Genomic DNA, 21,507 nt, shown 5'->3' with positions numbered 1-21,507 from the left:
AAAAACTTGAGTGTTTTCAGCTCTGTTTGTGCTGTTTGAGTGGCTTATCTAAATTTACTTCAACCAGGAACCTAGTTTTGGAAAATGGGTAGAAGATGTACTTTCATCCTATGACTCCATTTTAATATGACAAGGACAACAACGTAGACCTAACCAGTGGGAGAAACCAGCTTATAAGCCAAAAGTTTTAGGCTTAATATGCAATTTTTCAGCTTAGATATAGACTCAGTTCTATTTTAAAACTTAGTTTTTTTAGTTGAGTTTTAAATATGTTGCACACTGAAAAGTGCATATGAAGGGAGGTGCACAGGGGGTTAGACCTTTGCATTATCAAAGGAATTCAGTTTTCACAGATCCTCTTCTTACTCAGTATTCATTATTGACTCACACAATAAAAGTTGCTGTCTCCAGGTTGGGTGGGGTCAGCTAAGTCAAATCCCCCTTTAAAATTATCTTTCCAGTGCATCAATATCAGTCTTTTGGACACAGTAAGGGCACAAAAAATCCATCTATGTTGCCTAGTTGTCAAATTCTGTATAGTAGGCACATAATTCAAGAGAATATTTTCCTCTGAAAATTTAAACTGTTTTCTGCAGTCATGCTTATACAATCCAATACTTTCTCCCAAAACTTAGTAAGCATTGGACATGGTAAAAAACATGTGCTTCAAAGAAGCATTATCCTTTTAACATCTCCAACAGAATGCTGTCTTAGACAGTCCTTATCTATATAAATGTAATGATAGCCAGTAAATTCTAAATATTATTTTCTGTTGTATAAGTCATACTTTAAGATCCATAGTCACATTTACTATGGAAGCTAAAACACTTTCCACAGTTTAGGTAATATATGAACCTCCAATTTTTTGTTCCACCCATTTCTTAAAATCTTCATATTGGATTGATTTATTGATAACAAATAGCTAAAAAAATAAATAGCCTTTTTGTTTCAAAGGGTCTGATCAATTGTTCTAATATCTCTGGTATTCCAGAAGCTGTAAAAGCTGTCAGTCCAAACAAAGTTGTTAACAAGTGTCACAGCTGCAAATATTGCCATTGGGCTACATCTGATAGATGGTATTTATTGCTTAAAACAGCATACATGTAAAATTAATCTATCCTCATCCTCATCTATCAGTTGATTCAAAGTCAGTATGCCAGTTTCCATCCAATTTTTCCATGTTACCATATTTTTCCAATTTCTGAAGTTGGGTTTCTTCATGAAGTAAATTTAGCATAGAGAATTTGATTGAAATTATTCTTTATTGGACATTATATTCCATATCTTTCTGAAAAAAAATGTTTTGAGAGGCTCCCAAGTTCTAATATATTTGATCCTAATACTGTCCATCCAACCAGAGGACATATACATATATACACATATACACACACACATTCTAAAAGCTCCAAATTCATAATAGTGAATCCTCCTTCATTAATTTGTAGTTGCATTTTTGTAAAGATATTTTTGGAGTCAAATAATTTATTTTTTGGAAATATTGTCCAGATATTTGAACTGGAATTCCCCACAGAATACAGATTAATTTGGGAATAATATTCATTTTGGGAGATTTCACCCTTCCCCAAAGGGCAAGGTGTACTGACTCCCATCTATTAATATCTGAAGGAACCTATTTAATTATTTTATTTATATTACATGTTACTGAGTTATATCCTAAACCCAATGAAGTTACAAAAACAAAGGGTTGTGGGGCCTATCACACCTTATGACTGCTGGACAATTGTTGTTTGGTGGATACCATGGAACAAATTCAGTCCCTTGAGTCCAAGGCAGCTGAACCTGAGAAGCTGAGGGAGGCAAAAGAATCTTTGGAAGAGGCCTTCAAGGAGAAGATGCTAGTGTCCCGCCACCAGGGTAATACTTCGAAGCAAGATTAGGAAAGCCTTTGCCCATAAATGTTCAAGTGGACTCTGAGTGCACACGCGTCCTGCTGCTTTAATGGGCTGCTGACTCTAAGTGGTGGTGCTATTTTATTCTGCTCCTATCATGTTTCTATGGCTGTCTTGGGGGAAGTTATTTTGTGCTGCCTAATTCTAAGCTTTATGCTGTTATTGTGATCCAACTTGGATGAGACAGTAGTGGCCTGGTAGTGAGTCCCAACATATCAGATGAAGAATAATGAGACAAACCACCTAAAATTCTGCTTCCACTAGAATTTATCAATATTATGCAATAGGTATATCATATATGTATCTTATAACACGGGTTGTTACTTGTGAAGCATGCCTTTAGTTTGTAGAGTTCCCTGCCATGATTTAAATTTGCCTCCATTCATTAATTACTCAGAGGTTTAGCTGACTGAAGTATCAGTTACACAGATTAAATTCTGCCATCCTATCCAGCAGTTTCTCCCTTTCCTCATTATTTGGGAAGGGCCCGGATACAAGGGGCACTCTGTGCATGTTTGTAGCGTTCTCTTTATTTTGAGATTCTAAAATCTGCAATTTGGCAGTGGAAAGCAGGTATGGGACTACAATCCCTGTTTTGAATGAGAGGTGTGGATTCTGCACATACTGCCATTATTATGCTGCCACAGCAATATGCGTTAAGAAGATATTAGTGCTGTATCAGGTAAAGGAACAAGCCTTTTGCTTAATTATACATTGGGTGGACACAGCTTCATATGTACTATAGAGCAGATCAACCCAATCTACTTTATTTCCTCCTTTCAAATGGAAGTGTTCTTTTTTTTATTATGACTTTACCAGATTTTAGTGATTTTTAAAATAAATTTTGTTGACATGTAGGTTTTTAAAATGGTAAATTGCCTTCTGCCACACAGGTAAAGTTAAAATACTGTTACCAGATCAAAATGGTATACAAGTCTAGGGGGACAAAAATAACAACTTGGTGCCCTCCAGATGTTGTGGACTAAAACTATCAGCCCCAACCAATGGATGGGGGGTCGGGGAATGGGAGTTTTGGCCACAACACCTGCATGGTAGCTACCTCTACTTTACAGCAGTCTGGCATGCAGAAGAGCCCCCAGGTTCAATCCCTGACCTCTCCTGGTATGTCTGGAGAAGAATGTGGTGTAGTAGTTAGTGTGCTGGTCAAGACCTGAGTGACCAGGGTTCAAATCTCCACTTGGCCATAAAACTCACTGGGTGACCTTGTGACAGTCACTGCCTCTCTGCTTAACCTACTTCACAGGGTTGTTATGAGAATTAAATGAGGAAGGGGAGACCGTGTATGCCACCTTGAGCTTCTTGGAGGAAAAGGTGGGATATAGCCACAATAAAATACATAAAATACATACACACATGAATGTGGATCATTCCCAACCTGGTGTCCTGTGATGCTCTGGGTGGAGCTGATGAGAGTTGTGGCCCAAAACATTTGAAGGGCACCAGCTTGGGGAAGGTTGTAAAGACAGTGCTGGGCTAGAAGGGTCACTGGTCTGACTTAATGGATAGTAATTTCCTTTAGCCTGTAAATCAGGAAAGTCTCTTATTCAAATCTCAGTAAGCGGAGCTTTAAAATGCTTGGCTCCTCTCTCATACCTCCAACTTTAGGAGCAACATGGAGACTGCACTGATCTCCTTTATAGGCTTGTCATAAGGATAGGTTAGGTATTGCAAAAGTTCCAAAGGGTAGTCATGCTAGTGTTGAGTCTTGTGGCATGTGAGCATGAAGTACGTGTATGAAGATTTTTTTTTTTGTTAGTCTAAAGACAGAAAAGATACATAAAACTGGCTCTAATGTATGTGGCAAAGAGTATATCATTTGCTTTGTAAGCAGAAGGTCCTAGTTTCATTTCCCTGCCCCATCTCCCTGGAGAGCTTCTTCCACTTATTTATTTACCTTATTTATAGAAATACCACCTTGCTGGTGGAGATGTACTTGGTCCTCCTCTCCCCAAATTTTATCCTCACAAGAACCCTGCGAGGTAGGTTAGAGTCAGACTGGGAGTGGGTGACTGGCCCAAGGTCACCCAGTGACCTTCATGTCCGTGTGGGGATTGAACCCCGGCCCCTCAGATCATAGTCCAGCACTCTAACCACTGCACCACACAGGCTCTGCAGTTAGCGCAGGTAACGCTGATCTAGATGAACGAGTGTTCTAACTTGGCACGAGCGAGTCAGCTTCCTAAACCCATTTTAATATAAATACGAGGTAAGGCAGGAGAAGCGCTTAGAGACGAAAGAGCCGCCGTAGTTGCTGCCGTCGCCTTACGCTGCCGTTGCTTCGAGCGGCTTTGAGGAAAAGGGCCATTCCTAGGAGCGGCCCCTCCAATTTCAGAACTTTCTGCTCTCCTCTGTAATCAATACCCTGTGGCGGCGGCGATGCAGCTCGCGGGAAACGGGAGCGGCGGCGGAGAGCAGGTAGCGCAGGGTCGCCGCTGGCGCGCGCTCGGTTGTGCAGCTACCGCTGCCTGCGCCGCAGCCTCCTCCAAGCGCGCCTCCAGAGCGCCGGGGGTTGCGCGCCCTTTATATGCCAGGCGGCCGCGCGTCGTTGCGCGCGCCGCTTTTCAGTGGGGTGGAGGAGGAGGAGGAGGAAAGACTGCGAGTGAAGAGAGGAGAGAGACTTCATAGTATTAAGGGGGTGTGGGGAGAGAAAGAGAGGCAGAAAAGCGAGCGCCGGTTCTGCCTGCCTAGCGGGCGAAGGGAAGCCTCATCTGCCCGTGAGAGCGAGACGGAGAGCGGCGCGGCTGAGGCAACAATGGCAGCGGCGGCGGCGGCGGCGCATTAGGCACCTTCTGAATGGGCAAAAGCAACCCGGGTGGGGGAGGCGGAGGAGGCGAGGAAGCCCCAGCAGCCGCGGAGGAGGAGGAAGGCGGCGGCGGCGAGGAGGAGGAGGAGGCAGCGGCGGCGGCGGCGGCAGTAGTAGTAGCGGCAGGAGGAGCAGGCGCGCCCCCCTTCCTGCCCGGCCGGCGGGAGCTGCGCGGGGCCGAAGCTTGCGGGCGCCGGCTGGCACAACTGCGGGGACCCTCGTGCCGCACGAGCCGCGCCGGCGGCTCCATCATCTCCATCTCCATCCTTTTCTCCTCCCAGAGGAGGAGTAGGTGGCGGCGGCGGCAGCAGCAGCAGCAGAGGCACCAGCAGAGGCAGCAGGAGAGGAAGGCGCGTCCACCTGCACGCGCTGGAGCGCCGGGCTCATGGAGAAGCGGCGGCAGTCCTGAGTGCCGCAGCAGCAGCAGCCGCCGCCGCCGCCACCACAGACTCGCTCTCACGCCTGCTGTGGAGCAGCCCCTGCCCGGGCAGGCCTCTCCGCCTCCTTCGCTCCAAGGTAAGCTTTTTTTCCTCCCTTCCCCATTCTCGTATCAAGGCGTCGCCTACTCAGGGTGGGTAGACCCTTTTGTGCGAATCCGGCGGGGACAGCGGCGGCTCTTCTCTAAGGCTTGCTTGGCGCTGCAGCTGCATCAGACCAGGAAGGAGGGGAGCGCTGATGCAGGCAGCCCGAGCACTGCAATCCTTCGAGGGAGGGCCCCCCACCTCGGCTCTCTTTTTTTAATACGGAGAGGAGGCCAAATAAGCTGCAGGGATGCGCGCGCGCGCGCGTGTTTGTGGGGGCAGATGATGGCTAGGAATGGCTTTGCTTTCTCTCGCTCTCTCTCTTAGGAGAGAGCCTGCAGGTCTGGGTTGCTGGGTGGGGGGTGTCCGCCAGAATTGAAGCATAAATTGTGCCAATCAAAATACCTCCGATCCAGGGAGGTGAGCGCAAGGGGGATTGTAAAGGGTTGAAAGGAAAGGAGGGGGAGCGTGCGAAGATGGTGGGGGAGCGCATGGTGTTTTAAGTTCATACATCTCTTTTTAGAAAATCTGTCAAAAAAGAAGGGGGGAAGAGAATAGAATCAAAATCACATCTCCTCCCCCCCTTTGTTAAATGCGGGCTGCTTTAAAACCTGAATCCTCCTTGCTGGTTTTCTGTGGAATGCAGGGGCCAGAGGTTACCATAATTAATTAGCAGCTATTTTAATGTATGGTCCCCTGGGTGGGGAGAGGGTAGAAAAAAAGAGAGACTGTGTGTGCATGTGTGTGTGTGTGTATGCATGGCATTGAAAATGTTGGCTTGCTAAAAAGTGAATGAGTGCTCCAAATTGGATGTTTCTCTGTGTGTGGATGCATGGAATCTGCTGATTTGGGGATGAAATTATAGGCCCCTGAATTAAAGATTTCAAGATGCCTCCTTCTTGACATCCTGTAGGCTTTCAAAAGTTAAATGCAGCAGCATTTTAAGCCATTTCTTGAGAAGGATAATGCCCACTTTATTTGTGTGCAGAGAAAAATGTTTATCAGATGGTTCTTTGCCAGGGGTGTGATTATTTATTTCATGGTTCATGCTTAGGAATTTAGTGTTCTGCTAAATTTTTGAATTAAAGTACTGTGTGTGTTCAGTGCAGGGAGGGGGCTGGAAGTGGATCTCCCTATTGCAGGGGTTGCTCCTCTGTTGGTCAGCAATTTGCATTAGGTAGCAACTGAGAACTGCTCCACATTATGAAAAGGAAAGAGGTCACTAAGTGATCCTTCCTTGCCATCTAATTCTTTTTACACACTGGCCAGCACATGACTCTGTGCTTCTTGTTTACTGCAGATAAGGTTTTAAGGAGGGAGAGAATTACTTTATGGGGGGGTGTAGTGACCAAGGAATGGCCAGAAGACCCTAAAAACATTAAAGTTTATTGTCACTTCTCATATTAAACAAGGTAATTGGACAATGCTGGTTGACTATCTGAAACTCTTCCCAAGTGAGAAACGCAGCTATGAATATAATTAACCATCTGTCCAGTGAGAAATTGGAAATTGGGCTTTTATCCTTCACGTTCTTTAGTTTGATGCCTAAATTTATTGACTGCTTGTGCACATGTGCCACACAAGAAGAGGGCTTTGGCTTGCATAGTGCATTTCACCTGTGTGAATATTGATCATGGACTTTTGGTGGTGGTTGTTTTAGTAACTATACAGTACTAATTGCAGGTGATATGATAACAGCATGTCAGAGCAGCTCTGCAGAAGCTTAATGATGCAGTAAAGGGTTCACAGACATTGTCTTAAGTGCCACCTAGATAAATGTAGTTCCTACTGAAGATATTTCTTTCTGCTCCCAGCGAATTCTGTATGTTCACATTAATTGAAGAACTGTGCGGAGAGCCAGAAGATATGTGTGTGATATTTTTTTTTTGGGGGGGGGACTCGTTCTGTGGTCATGTTTCACTTTTCTTTTTATAGCTTTTTCTACCCCTTTCCCCAGTGCCCTGCTAGCTTTTCTCCATAGCCACGTTCCCTTCCTAACTACAAAAACCCTTGCTTTGGTGGCAGAGCATCCGCTCTGCCTGCAGAAGGTGCCATGTTCAAGCCCTGGCATCTCTAGGCACAGTTGAGAATGGCTTCTGCCTGAAACCACGGATAGCTGCTGCCAGTCAGGGTGGACAGTACTGAGCAAGATGGACCAAGGGGATGACTTGGTAAAAGGCAACTTCCTATGTTATTTAGGCACCTATTGACAGAACTCCAGTGTCGCCTTGTAGTAGTCACCTAGCCAACTGTGTGTGTGTTTGTGTGTGCCAGCCTGATTGTTAGTAAGTGAACTATACATATTTGGTGGGGGGCAGGTGGTATTTTATGTTTTGTAGCTTACTCTTTTCAATGGGCTTGGAGTATGTGATGCATGTAAAATACCTATCCTATCGAGGGAGTGACTTCTGTTTGTTTTCCATCAAAAGGTTCTGAAACCATTCAATGGATTGCGTTTCCGACGAGTTATCATTGCCTAAAAGGTAGCCTTTCTGAACCTGGTGTTTTCCCCATGTGGTTTGGACTACAAACAGTACAAGCCACTGTGCTGGCAGGTGCTGATGAGAGTCCAAAACATTTGGAGGGCCCCTGGTTGGCAAAGGCCTGACTGTGGTGTCCAGGTAATGCTTTATTAGAAGAAACTTGTTCTTAGGTTCCTAGAGCTACAGTTTTCAGAGTGCTTTAACAATCAACCCCTCTTCACAGGGATTGTGGGAAATGTACCTTTTTGAGGGGAATGGGTCTCCTAACGTCTCTCAGCACCACGGGCGTAGCCAGGATTTATGTTGGCGGGGCGGGGGGGGGGAATTGAGCTATCTGTGACGTGATTGGTCAGTTAGTTAAGTATTTATTATATATTTACTTGATGGGGGGGTAGCTGCATGGGAGCTACGCTATGCTCAACCTTTAGCAAACTACAGCTCCCAGGATTCTTTGTAGGAAGCCATGACTCTATAAAGTGGTATCATAATGCTTTAAATGTATGGCGTGGAATTGGCATTTTCTTCACACAATATATGTATTGGAGTTTGGGAAGGGGGGGATCTTGTGGACTTCCCACAGGCATCTGGTTGGCCACTATAAGAACAGGATGCTGGATCAGATGGGCCCCTGGCCAGATCCAGCAGGGCTCATCTTATGTTATTTATCAGTAACAAAATCCAGAGAAGATCCAGTTTTGACTTTGAGCTGACTGGAATATAGTGGGACTGAATATATGCGCCAATGCAGAAAATGGCAATCATCAGCGCACTGCTTTTTAAAAACAAATATTTGACAAAAGAACAGACTGGTTAAATAGTCAACAATTATGTAAGCACATGAGTAGGGTCTGACGTGCTGCGTCTCTGTTGAATCAACCTGTTCAGTGAATAAATCTGCTATGCACCACTGCTTTTGTTTCATTTCTAGGAGAGAATAAACTTAACTTGCACACTCTGAATCTCTCTTACCTGTATTAGAATCTTCTACCCCCAAATCCTAACTTTGGAGAAAGGAATGCCTATCCTACACACACACACACACACACACACACACACACACACGTGCTTTAGAATTCATGTTGACAGTCATTCTCCATTGGTCTGTGTCTTGATTATTGACATTGAAAATGGCAATGGGCCGTGCAAGGCTACATATATTTGGGGCTCTTGGCTTGCAGGGGCAGTTCCAGTGAATAATTATCCTCAAAGCGTTAGCCAAAGGATGGTCACTGAGCAAGTCAGTTGTGCATTATCTTTTCATACATCTGGCTTACAACAAAGACGGTTCAACTGTACTTTTTCTAGCCAAAATGAGATAGTACCAGAGAGGTTTGCCTGTTTCTCCATTTGTTTGGGACTCTCCTTACAAAGTGTTTATTATGTTTAAAAGGCTGTTGTGTGACTTTTCATTATTGATGCTGCTCAGAACATTTTATTCACAATATTGTCCATGCCAATAGGATCTTGAACTATATTCTGCTTTAATTGCCATGGTGCATGTTTCATACGTAGAATTTTACTGGAATGAGAGCATTCAGTAGAAGGATTTCTTTTAACCAGAGGATTTAAATTTTTCATCCTCTTATTCGGGCAAGCTGCAAATGTCCATTGCCCTTTCTTGAAATTCATTTGTATCTAAGAGAAGGTAATGAAGACCATGGCTATTAAGCAGTAAGTCCTATTGGATTCAATGGGGCTTACTCCCAGGTAATTTCAGCTAGGGTTGCAGGCTCAGATTTTCAAATCTTTGCAGAATGTAGCTGATCGTACTTTCTTGGAAATACAATATCCGTTGTTCCATATTTGTTAAATTTTGATCTGCTTCCCTTACTCCCAAGTGCCTTTTTGTATTCCTTCCTGAAGACTTGTTGGGCATAATCTGATCCAAAATCTATCAATGCCTCAAGGAAAATTTCTGTAACTATGAAGAAGCAGAAGACTTGGAGGCTCCACAAAACTAACTCCCCCTCATATTGCCTATTGTTTTTGGGTCTGCACTTCAGGTGAGTTGGTGGCAGCAGTTTAAAGACCTTAAAATTGGTGTGTGAAGCAATCAGAATGCCATTGCTGATTAGCAATTGCAATTTACAGCCCATTCATGGCTTTAGACAATACGACTAAAGGAATACTGGGAAGCAGCTCAATCTAACGTGGTACCTATTTTCATCTGGAAGGTAACCATGTATGTGGTGCCAGGCATTTCAAAAGGGGTTTAGCATTCACAATATAGTCAAATTTTCAAAAGGTGATAATCAGTTCTTGTTTACTGAAGGTGAAGTTTTGGGGATAGATGCAGCAGTGGGAGCTGTCTCGAAACCTTGAAGATTATTTTTTTTAAAAAATCTAATCCCATTTATGTATGCAAAATATCGAAAAGTCATTCTCTGTAGACTTATTAGGATTATAGAGTTGGAAGAGACCCCAAGTGACATCTAAACCCCTGCAATGCAGGAATCACAACTAAAGAACCCCTATAAACCTCTCTTTTAAAACCCCAGTGATGGAGGCTCCATCCCACTACTGAACTGCTCTCACTGTCACAAAGTCCTTACTAATGTTTAATCGAATTGTCCTTTCTTGTAGCGTGAATCCATTTGTTTGGGTCCTACCCTCTGGAGCAGCAGGAAACAAGCTTGTTCAATCTTTTGTGCATCTTCTCCATGCCGTATATGAAAGTCTCGCCAAAAACAAACATTTTCAGGTATCTCATTGCATGGAAGCCCTGAACACCTTTGGGCACTACAGAACACTGAGCGAACCATTTTCTTCACTGGTCCTTTTTCTAGCCCTCTTTCACTGCAAGGGCTACACCATTTAGTCCTCCTTCACAGCACACAGTTACGAAAGGATAGAGAAGAGAACCATTGGGGGGAAAAGGGGGGGGGGATAGGAGGCAGAACCGTAACTGCAGCATTTGGGAGATGAGAAGAACAAGAGCTCTTGGGAGTACGAGTTTGCACAATTAAAGCCACATATACTAACTTCTTTTGGGCCGTACTTTGCACCTCTGTTTAGTGAGAAGTGTCTGGTTGTGCTTTCCATCTTCCGATCCCAAGCGGGTGGCAGAAACCCTGAGCAGGTGTACGGAGGCATTTTGGTGAGGGGGAGGGCAAACAAGCTGCAATTAAACCAGTACAAAGTGGAGGAAGTGTTGCAAGTCACTGATGTGCATGGAGGTGTACAAATGTTTCTGGATGGCATTGCACTGTCCCTTAAGGGCTAGCTATGCGCTTTGGGGATGCATCTGGACATGTGCTTCCTCCCTGAAGAGCTGTAACTCAGTGGCAGAGCACCTGCCTTGCATGCAGAAGGATCCAGGTTCAGTCCCCAGCATCTCCAGGTATGGCTGAGATTTCCTTCTATCTGAAATTTTGTAGAGTGGCTGCCAGGCAGTTTAGGCAGTACTGAGCTGCATGGACCATTGGCCTGACTCTGTATAAGGCTGCTTCTAATGTTATTACATAGATGCAGGTTTTATTGGTGGATAGGTGTGATTTCCTCCCCAGCCTTAGCTAGTTTGTCAATTGCCACTGTATCTCAAGAATTCCAGTCTTGACTCAATGACACTTCAGTTGGTTATGTCCATTATTGTAATGGGACATTGTAAAGACACATGCAATTCAGTGTAAGCAGGTGTAAAATGCTGCACACTGCGGCAAAGAATCCTAACTTAACATATTTTGCTAATGAGGTCTGAATTTGAGGTGACTGACCAGGAATCTTGGTTGTCATGACTATTCATCAAGATCATGGTGAATAGCTTGATGAAAATGTTGACCAAAAGTGTGGCAGCTGTGGAAGGCAAATTCTCTGTTAGGAATCATTACAAAAGGGACCGAAAACAAATCTGCCTCTATCATAACGCTGTTGAACAAATCTATGTTGTGGCCGCTCTTGGAGTACTGTGTACAGTTTCGGTCTCCATACTTCAAAGAAAACCATGTATAGCTGGAAAATGTGTAGGAAAAGGGCAATCAAAATGATCAAGAGACTAGAGTTTGCCAGACTTTTTTTGCCCATGGGCACATCTACAAGCCAGAGAAAATGCTGTGGGCACCACACACACTGTAACCAAGTACATACCTGCAAGAACACTACCCCACATGTGCCCACTCAACTATTTCCATCTGTGGAACTGGCATTGTTACAGGTGCCATACAGTGATCACTCTGCATTTGTAATAAATCAATCTTTTAGCAGCCCTCAGACTTTGGACCTCTCTTCCAAAGGGAAGGCACCTTCGCTGTCTTATTTCAAGCTCTTTCTTTAAAAATTTTGTTCAGGCAAGCCAACCCAGGTACATAGATTGTTGATATGTGTCTTCATCTATTGGTTTTTAATGATTTGAATGTTGTAGGTCATTTTTAACTGATTTTTCTCTCTCTCCTGATACTATCATTGTTTTATTCTTTTTGTGAACTGCTTTGAGGGTGCTTTTGTGTTGTTTTTACAATCATGAGGTATATAAATTTGGTGAAATAACACAAATAAATGCCCAGCACATTTCCTATTGACTCCTATAGAATGCAGCTTAGTTTCAGAGCAGGGAGGGGAACATGTGGGCACCAGACAAGGCTCTGTGAGTGCATGTGCACCCATGGGCATCAAGTTGATGACCATCAGACTAGAGCAACTTATTTGGTTAACTCCCCTTCCCAGTTCACTAGACGGATTGAACCTGGGACCTTCCACATGAAAGGCATATACTGCCCATTGTGTGTTTTTTGGAACACTTTATTGCTGTGCAATGCAAGGTTTTGAGAACAAAGCACTGTTTTGGGGTTTCTTGACAAGGTTTTATCACAATAATTTATAGGCTGTTGCAGGAGTTCAGAAAGACTAATCATTGTGAGGTTACTTGCAGTTGATCCTCATTCAGTGGATGTAGAGATAACAAGCTGTTCGTGCGTGCATTTGGTGGTTTTAGTAAATATCCCAATGAGAAAATGTTACAACATTTGGGCGTGTTGGGGGGGAAAGATGTGTAAAAGGTGGTGGGGAGAGCATGGTACAGCTTCATAAAGTTATGTATAGCGTGGAGACAGCAGAGAGGTTTTTCTCCTCCTCAGTGTTAGAACCTGGTTCATCTGGTGAAACTGAATGTGGTAAGACTCAGGACAGAGAAAAAGAGCTATTTTTTCTGCCTTGTAGTGATGGCCACCAACTTGGAGGGCTTTAAAATAGGATCGTATAAATTCACGGAGGAGGATAAGGCTGTCAGTCACTGCAAGGCATGATAGCTATGCTCTGTCTTCACAGTTGGAGGCAGTAAATGTTTCTGAATGGAAGTTACAGAAGGGAAAGTGCTCTTGTGCTCTAATCCTGCTTCCAGACTTCCCATTAGGACCTCTGTTCAGTCAGTTGTGAGAACAGGATGCTGGATTAGATGGGCCATTGGCCTGATCCAACAGGGCAGTTTTTATGTTGCTTTACATAACGTGCTTTACATGAGGCTGCCTTTAAAGACAGTTCAGAAACTTGGTGCAGAATGTTGGTAGCCAGAATACTTGTAGGAGCCAGGGGCTCAAACCATACTGCACGTGGTCTGCATCAGTTGTATTGGCTGCCTGTTTGTTTCTGGCCCCAGTTTAAGGTGCTGTGTTTTTTATTTGGTTTTTATTCATTTTCATCTCTAAGTTATTTAACGTGGTTGCATTTAGATATATCTTTGTTTACATTAAAGCATATGACACGCAGCAGCTACATAAAACTGAAAATAAAACAACAATAAGCAGATAAATGTTCCTGAATATATCAACTAAGTTGTCTCAAAGTTATTACAATTTGTTACAGATATGAAATGATGTATAGTAACGTCTATTGCTTAGATCGGTGACCATAAGTAAAAGGCATTTTGTGTCAAGAACGATTAGACTGTGCTGCAAACTATGAGTAAACTAGTACACTACAACTAGTACAACTACCACCTACCCCAGCAACATCATCAGTGGCTAGGGCTGATGGGAGTTGTAGTTCAGCAATATCTGGAAGGCCAAAGGCTCCCCAAACCAATTCTAGATATTGCTTATCAGTGGGGTGACTACTCTGGGACCATAGAAGTATGTTATGTTGCTGTTTTTTGGCCTGGACTTGAACCTTTTGGTACTGGCGTTCTTGAGGACTGGGAAATGAGTCTGCCTCCTCCTCTGCCAGCTCCAAGGGTTCTTCAGCAGGTCTCAACACCAACAGAGATTTCAGGGGAACTTGCCCACTCATCAAAGTCTGTGGGCTGTCTATTTTGACCTCTGTGAACTCCATAGAATTGTAGAGTTGGAAGAGACCCAAAGGTCAGCCAGTATCTGATGCCTGGCCAGGACTAGGTGTGACACTGTCTGGATATCAATAGATGGATTGCTGATGATGTTTGATGGATGCTTGTTTGTGTGGAAGATGAGGATTAATTTGCAAAAACGTTTTTTGTAGTTGGCTTGGACAGTACCTGTGATGGAGGGCTTGTTGCATGTGTTATCTTCACTCTGTAAGGTCCTGTTCAGCTCCTCCATTAGTGCTTTATTTATTTACTACATTTATATTACATCCCACCCCTTCCTCCAAGAAGATCAAGACAGCACAGTATACCCGAGTTGCAGTGAGTTGCCCTTTGATTTTATACACTAAGTATGGATCATACTTCTTAACAGTGCTTTTTAGAATGCACTGAACTTCCCAGACATAGCTGGAATACTGGAGTTGGAAATTGCAAAAATGTCTGGGATGTATGGCAACTTCATTTTTTTGCAATTTTGCAAAAAATACTCAACAACTTTTATGTCCTGATGTTCACTTTTTGAAATATGGCAACCGTATATATATATATATATATATATATATATATATATATATATATGAATATGAGATTGGTTGTGGTCTAGGGTTGATGTAATGTTCCTGACATGGTTCTTGCGCTCTCTGTTTTATCCTCCCAAACAGCCCTGTATGGTAGGTTAGGCTGAGATGAAGTGACTGGCTCAAGTAACTCCAGTGGGCTTTCGTGGCTGAGTAGGAATTTGGAATTCCCTGCTCCTAGTTCAACACTCCCTAACAATACCCCACACTGTTTTAATTCCCGGTGCCTTTCACCAAGTTAGCTGTTTGGTGGCTAACCTGGTGGAGGAGAACAGTGCAGGGAGCCATGACTAACCTATAGGAGGGAGCAAGTCGGCACAGTGTCCATGTGCTCCTTTTCATTTGGAATTACGGCTGTGGAACCTGTGGTGAACTCCTGTGTTTTTAGGTTGGCTTAATCTGCTGCCTTCTCTTCTTCTTCTTTAAAAAGGTATTATTCTTTTATCCAGCACCATCTGTCCACATGGTGCTTTACCTTCCAGTTGTTGGAAGCCACAGGAGGGCAGAGTAGTCTTGTGCTTGCAGGTTTCCCACAGGCATCTAGTTGGCCACTGAGATCAGGATGCTGGCCTAGATGGGCCATTGGCCTGATCCAGCAGGCGTTTTTGTTCTTAATGCAATAGAATAGGTCCTTGCCCCTGTTTCTCTTGTGTCAAAACCTAGATTGTAAGCTCCTCTGGAGGTTATTGAAGGCTGCAGCACGGTGCAGGGAGGTGAGAGGTGACTGGTTTTGGCATCAGGGTACTGGACAGAGATCAGAAGGCCAAGATGAGATGACAAAAGACCAGAAAACAAAGGATTTTCTGCAGACTGTATGAGAGCTTAGCTGAGTGCAGGTCATAATTTTTTCAAGGGAACTGAGAGAAATGCCATAATTTTGCTTCTTAATTTTTGTTGGGTTATATCTTTTTAAAAACTGTTGAAAGCTGCCCAGAATACAGTGTGCACAGTAAAATGTATGAATATTCAATTGCTGTTGATCTATGGGTAGGCTAGCTTCCACCAACTTGGTGCCCTCTAAATTTTGGACTATGACTCCCATGTGCTCAGTCTGAGCTGACGGGTGTTGTGGTCCTAACATATGGAGGACACCAGGTTGGCAAAGGCTGGTGTAGGAATTCCTGCATGGAAGTATACAGCAGAGAGTGGCCACAACAATAATCACACCTATGAAAGATCCCAATTGCCTTGTTGGTTGTATGGCAGAAACCTGTATGAAGTCTATGTAACAGGGGGTAGGAATGACTGAGAAAGCCCTCTCTTTTATTGCTACCTTCAGAAGGAGGGCACACCCTGAGGAGGTCCTGTGTAGATTATCTTGGGGCTCCATTAGGAACTCATAGGAAGAGGCGTTTCATTAGGTACAGGGGTGTACCAAGCTGTATAGCTTAAAGTCAGTACTTTAACTGAGCCTGGAAGCAAACTGAATGCCAGTGAAGGACCAATGTGATATGTGCATGATGGATGCTTTCAGTTAGTAGCCTTGTTGCCACATTTTGCACACCTGAAGTTTCTGCCCTGTTTTCCAAGGCAGCACTGTAGTAATCTAAACAGGATATTTACCTGAGCATGGGCCACAGAAACCAGGTTATTTGGTTATAAAGGGGCATAGCTGGGTTACACAGGTCAAAGGCACTCTGTGACACTGAGACCACTTGCACCTTGAGTGTCTGTCTTGGATTCAAGAGTACTCTGAAGCTATGAACTTAATCCTTCAGTTCAGGGTTGGGTAGAAGATAGCTCAGGATCTGCTGGTAGATCTCTATCTATGGTAGGTGGTTTGCAGGACTGGTCAGGGTTTCTTAGGGTTTTTTAACAACAGCAGCAACAAAATGATTTTTCCTAGGAGTGGGGTTTTTTGTGTGATAAACTATTAGCTCCATTCAGTTTTGGTTCTGAAAACAGATTCCTCTGCTCAGAACGTGCTTAGGGGCACCCTGCTATTTAATTTTAGCTGTGGTCACATAATTTAATGTGCATGGCATTCCCCTAAATAATCTTTGGAACTGTAGTTTGTTAAGGGTGCTGGAAATCATGTTTGTGAGAGAGGAGGAAGCCATGCTTTAAGTGTATTGTCTGGTGCGACCAGTGTTTCATTGCCCTGGCTCTGGCTGGTAAATCTTGGTAAAGATAAAGGGACCCCTGACCATTAGGTCCAGTCATGACCGACTCTGGGGTTGTGGCGCTCATCTCGCTTTATTGGCCGAGGGAACCAGCGTACAGCTTCTGGGTCATGTGGCCAGCATGACTAAGCCGCTTCTGGCAAACCAGAGCAGCACATGGAAACGCCGTTTACCATTCCGCCGGAGTGGTACCTATTTATCTACTTGCACTTTGAAGTGATTTTGAACTGCTAGGTTGGCAGGAGCAGGGACCGAGCAACAGGAGCTCACCCTGTCGCGGGGATTCGAACCACCGACCTTCTGATTGGCAAGTCCTAGGCTCTGTGGTTTAACCCACAGCGCCATCCACGTCCCGGTAAATCTTGAGGTTGTAGTAAAAAAGAAAGGAAGTCCAAAAAGATTGCCCACCCAGCTTTAGGGGGAGTTAGCCCCACCCCACCCCAGTTAAACACTACTCATCTGGACAGAGGAACAACCTATTAATTGTGTTTGGGTTGAGCTTCAGTTTGATGGTTCTCATCCAATCCCGACTGATTATGGCAGGGATGTGGGACTGGCTTGGGCATGACTCTAAACAGGGGTGGATAACATTTGCAAGACTAAGGGCCACATACCCTTCTGGCTGACCTTCCAAGGGCCACATGCCAGTGACAGCAGATATGTCTGGAGCAACAAGTGTAATTTTCAACTTTGGGCAGGAGGCTAGTTTCTACATATACACCCTCTCTCTGTCTTCCATCTACACAAGTAAAAGGCATGATTACAGTTCCGAAATGGCAGGGAAACACTTGTGGGTGAAGCAGGGGCACTGGTCTGGGGAGAGTTTGAGGGCTGGATAAAGTAACATTAAATCATAGTTAAGCTATGCAACAGCAGGGATACAATCTGTGGGGGACCTCCAGATGTTGCTGGACCACAACTCCCTTTATCCCTGACATTAGACATGCTGGCTAATGGCAGTTGGAGTCCTAACAACAAAGGGAGGGTCACAGTTTTCTCCAGTCTCTGGTTAGTAGTTACATTCAAATTGAGCGTAGCCTTTCAGAGCGGCCTGAGGAACCCCCAGTAAGTAGCCAAGGAATCCCAGGTTTCTCCACAGCATAGTTGTGAAAACCACATTCTTAAGGATATTTGCTAAAGTTATTTTGCAGTTCAGCTGAATAGCAAGATGAGCTATCTTTGGACAGTGTAAATATAACAGTCTTGAAGAAACTGATTATTTCACGTTTCAGGGTGTCAGAAATGGAGCTTTGCATATCGTATTTACCACTTAAGAGCTTTTGCAGAAATTGTGTTGCTAACTTCAATTTCATGCCTGCTAGCATATCTGTCTTTGCTGATAACCTAAGACACAACTGGATACTATTTCATTTGTTCTATGCTTTATTTTTTGAGGAGGTGGGATCTTTGGCCCAGAAATAATATATAATAGGGCTTCCTCAGAAACCAATTGCTTTAGTTTACTTGCATTGCAAAGCACTGTGGCTTCTGGTAGTCCCAGTTATATTTTCATTAGTGCAGTATGGGGTTATTATAAGCATGTCGGCCTCACCAGATCTAGGAGTTGGAAGAGATCTGTTGCTTCAGCAATGAAACAGCTCACATTGAGTGTTTATATAGGAGTGGGAGGCTCCATCCCCTTCCAGTGCTCTGCCTGGCCCTGATCTGAGCAGGTGATCAGGGATTACCAGGAAAGGAACTGAAAATAAAACTGCCCAGTGTCATGGTGCTGTTATACAAATCTGTGGCACTTGGAATACAGGTCTGGTCACCTCACCTGTAAAAGCTTATGGTAGAGTTGGAAAAGATTCAGAAAGGGGCAACCAAAATGATAAAGGGAATGGAACAACTCCCCCATGAAGAAAGGTGGCAGCATTCAGGACCTTTTGGCCTGAAGGTGAGAAAGAGGGGGAAGTTCAAAAATTATGCATGGCATGGAGAAGAGCTCCCTCCCAATAACACAAACTCATGGGCATCTGAAGAAGTTGAGTATTGGAAGATTCAGGAAAGACTTCTTCACAGTGTCTATTTAAATTATGGGATTGACTCCTACAGCAGGGAGTGATGGCCACAAACATGGATGGCAAAGCAAAATATCTGTGCCAGCCAGCAAATGGGTGGAGTCCCACCCTGAGCTTGTTAGATAGTTAGCAGAGACAAAGCAGAGTGGAGAGTTTCATATTGCAGCTGGAGATGATGCCGGCTGGAGGAAAACAGTTGCACTCTGTAATATGCAGCAAAATGGAGCAGAGGGTCAGAGAGCCATGTTGGATTTCTGTTTGGATCCAGGGCCATAGCTCTGGGGGAAGCAAGACCCTCTTGGGTTGTTAATGCTGTGAAGCCCTCCATTGTAGGCTCCAGTTGTATATATGTGTAAATACCATATATCCCAAAGACATCACAGTCCCCACTGTGCCTCATTTTTCAAAGGAAAAATGAACTTTGAGTGAGTGAGTGCCCAGAGCCCTGGAATCTCTCACCTTTCAGAGATTGGGGTGATGTGTAACAATACTCATGCCACACTTGTAAGAACTTATGGCAGCCCTATACCTTGGAACTACCTGCCTACTGATATCAGGAAGACACCTTCATTGTACTCTTTTTGGTGCCTGCTAAAAACAATCTTGTTTAGACAAGCCTACCCTGAAGCCTAGAAAGCTGCTGCGAGTTTAAATCTGTACTGTCTATTTTTTTTTAATTTAGCTGTTAAAAAAATATTAAATTATTGTTTTCCCCCCCTCTTATTGGTCATTTTATTGCTTTATCTTTTTTGTAAACTGCTAGATTAATTTTTTTTAAAAAAACTAATTGGTGTATAATTTTTATGAAGTAAATCATTTATTTATTTATATCCTGTCTTTCCCCCAGATCAGGGCTCAAAAAGATGAAAGAGTTGCAAATAAATCAAACAGTATGGAATTGCTTCATTCTGGCAAGTTGAGAGGCTGGGTCTTCAGTGTGAACCACGTCCTACTCCCACTCCCTGACTGGACCTCATCTCTCCATTTTAAGCCTTCATTTTTGTGTCTCTTTATTCTCCTTTCTTGCCCCTTTGTCTCTGTCCTTCGGAACAGTAGCCTGCCGACCCTCTCAAAGAGTTTCCAGGACATTCTGATGAGAACTTCTGTACCCCTGCATGTATTTCACTCAAGGTTTTGTCTGTGATCCCATTTCTTAAAGAATATTCTGTGAAAGCATTTTTTTTAAGGGCACTTCTGAGCAGCAAAGAGCCATTACTGTGTTGTTTGGTAGGAATTTCTAAAAGCTGCTCATGAGTCAAATTTCCTTGTGGTAGTTCTGAATTTGATACTTCGTACATCTCATTCTGATGATGGCTCTTGGCTAAGCAATAATTTTTTGCTTTGATATGACGTACATTTCATTCTTTCTCTCTGAAAGAGAGAGGGGGGGTAGGGACAGCAACTAAATGTTGCAACGCTGAATACTGCTGTGTGGGCTGCCAGTCTTTCCCTTCCTCATGATATTTCATTCCGTTCTCACCCCACCTCATTTTCTGTTTTCCTCATAGTATTCTGTACCCCCTGAGCATGCACATTCCTCACTAGGCTATTTTGGGAGCCCTCCCTCTTTATGTCCCCCGTTCTTAACATCTGTAAATTTGGGTGTTTCCCTGAACCCCTGATACTTCTTTCTTGTGCACAACTGTTGTTGTTTTTCAACTTTGTAATGATCTACACCTGGAGAATGGGTTTCCTATTAGTGTACAGGTGACTCTCAACTTACACAGGGGTTATGTTCTTTGGATAGTGTGTGAAGTCAAATAGCAGCATATAGTCAAAACACACAGGGTTCAATGACAGGTGGGATTGCCAAAGTCTTTTTCCCCAGATGCTCGCCCCCTTTCTGTCCCTCCCTTTAATTTTATTTTCCCAAGTGCGTAAAGCTGAATGTGCACAAGTTAAAACATGTGCAACTTGCGAGTTACCTGTATAATATTTTTCCCCATCTGTATGTTTGTGTAGATTTAAGTAAGGGACAGGAATCTTATTTACTAATACGATAAAAGTTGCAAACCAAAGAACTGCAGCTGGTAAACTGCAGTTTACAGAGTTGCCCCAGTCTAGTGGTTGCTTTCTGAGTACATTGTTTTTTTTAATGTGCAAAACATTTGTTTCATGCCTGAAAGCCTGTGCTAGATTTTTGCTGTGCAAGTGGGAAAGGACATTCCCAGTCATCGGCCTTGTGTATGTGCAGGTCACAAATGTGCTGTTGAATGGGAGTAAACAGGGCAGCACTTTGGGACAGGGGCAGCAGATGCATTACAATATGTGTATAACTGTGTGCCAGTACGATCCTGGCACTTTCCCAGGTGTGCTTTTCCTGCTTCTCTCTCTCTCTCTCTTTATGCAGAGCTACTCTCTAGTAATTAAACTGGTGCCACTTGGCAATAAAGATTTTGCAATTATAGAACACAAAGGTTGTCGTTCACTAGCAGAGCTCATGCAGAGCCCATGCATTGCATGTAGAAGGTCTGTGTCATTGGGATCTTGGGTGGAGGGGGTTTCTGGAACACAGCTGCCAGTTGGAGCAGGCAGCACTGCACTAGGTGCCCCAGTTAGGAACATAGGAATCTGCTTTATACTGAGTCAGAACCTTGGTCCACCCACTCAGGAAGGATCCAGCTTCACAAATATAACATGGGGGACACCTGGCTTGCCAGTAGTACATATGGAAAGGATCTAGGGGTCTTGGTGGACCACAAGCTGAACATGAGTCAATAGTGTGATGCAACAGCAGCAGCAGCAGGAAACAAACAAACAAACAACACCCCCCCAAAAA

At 43.9% G+C, this 21,507-nt stretch overlaps 1 protein-coding gene across 2 annotated transcripts in view; it reads left to right on the top strand.

The window, feature by feature from the left end:
- Window positions 1-4,324: 4,324 nt before the first annotated feature.
- The window catches only part of NEXMIF (neurite extension and migration factor), a 213,467-nt gene continuing 196,284 nt past the window's right edge, over window positions 4,325-21,507 (top strand). For both annotated transcript variants that reach the window (XM_083596257.1, XM_083596256.1), the window contains exon 1: window positions 4,325-5,250. The gene's annotated coding sequence lies outside the window, so the exon portion shown is untranslated. The remainder of the gene's footprint in view (window positions 5,251-21,507) is intronic.

Source organism: Podarcis filfolensis (genome assembly GCF_964270895.1).
Source record: "Podarcis filfolensis genome assembly, chromosome: Z".
Lineage (NCBI taxonomy): Eukaryota > Metazoa > Chordata > Lepidosauria > Squamata > Lacertidae > Podarcis > Podarcis filfolensis.
This window is presented reverse-complemented; position numbering and strand designations above follow the sequence as displayed.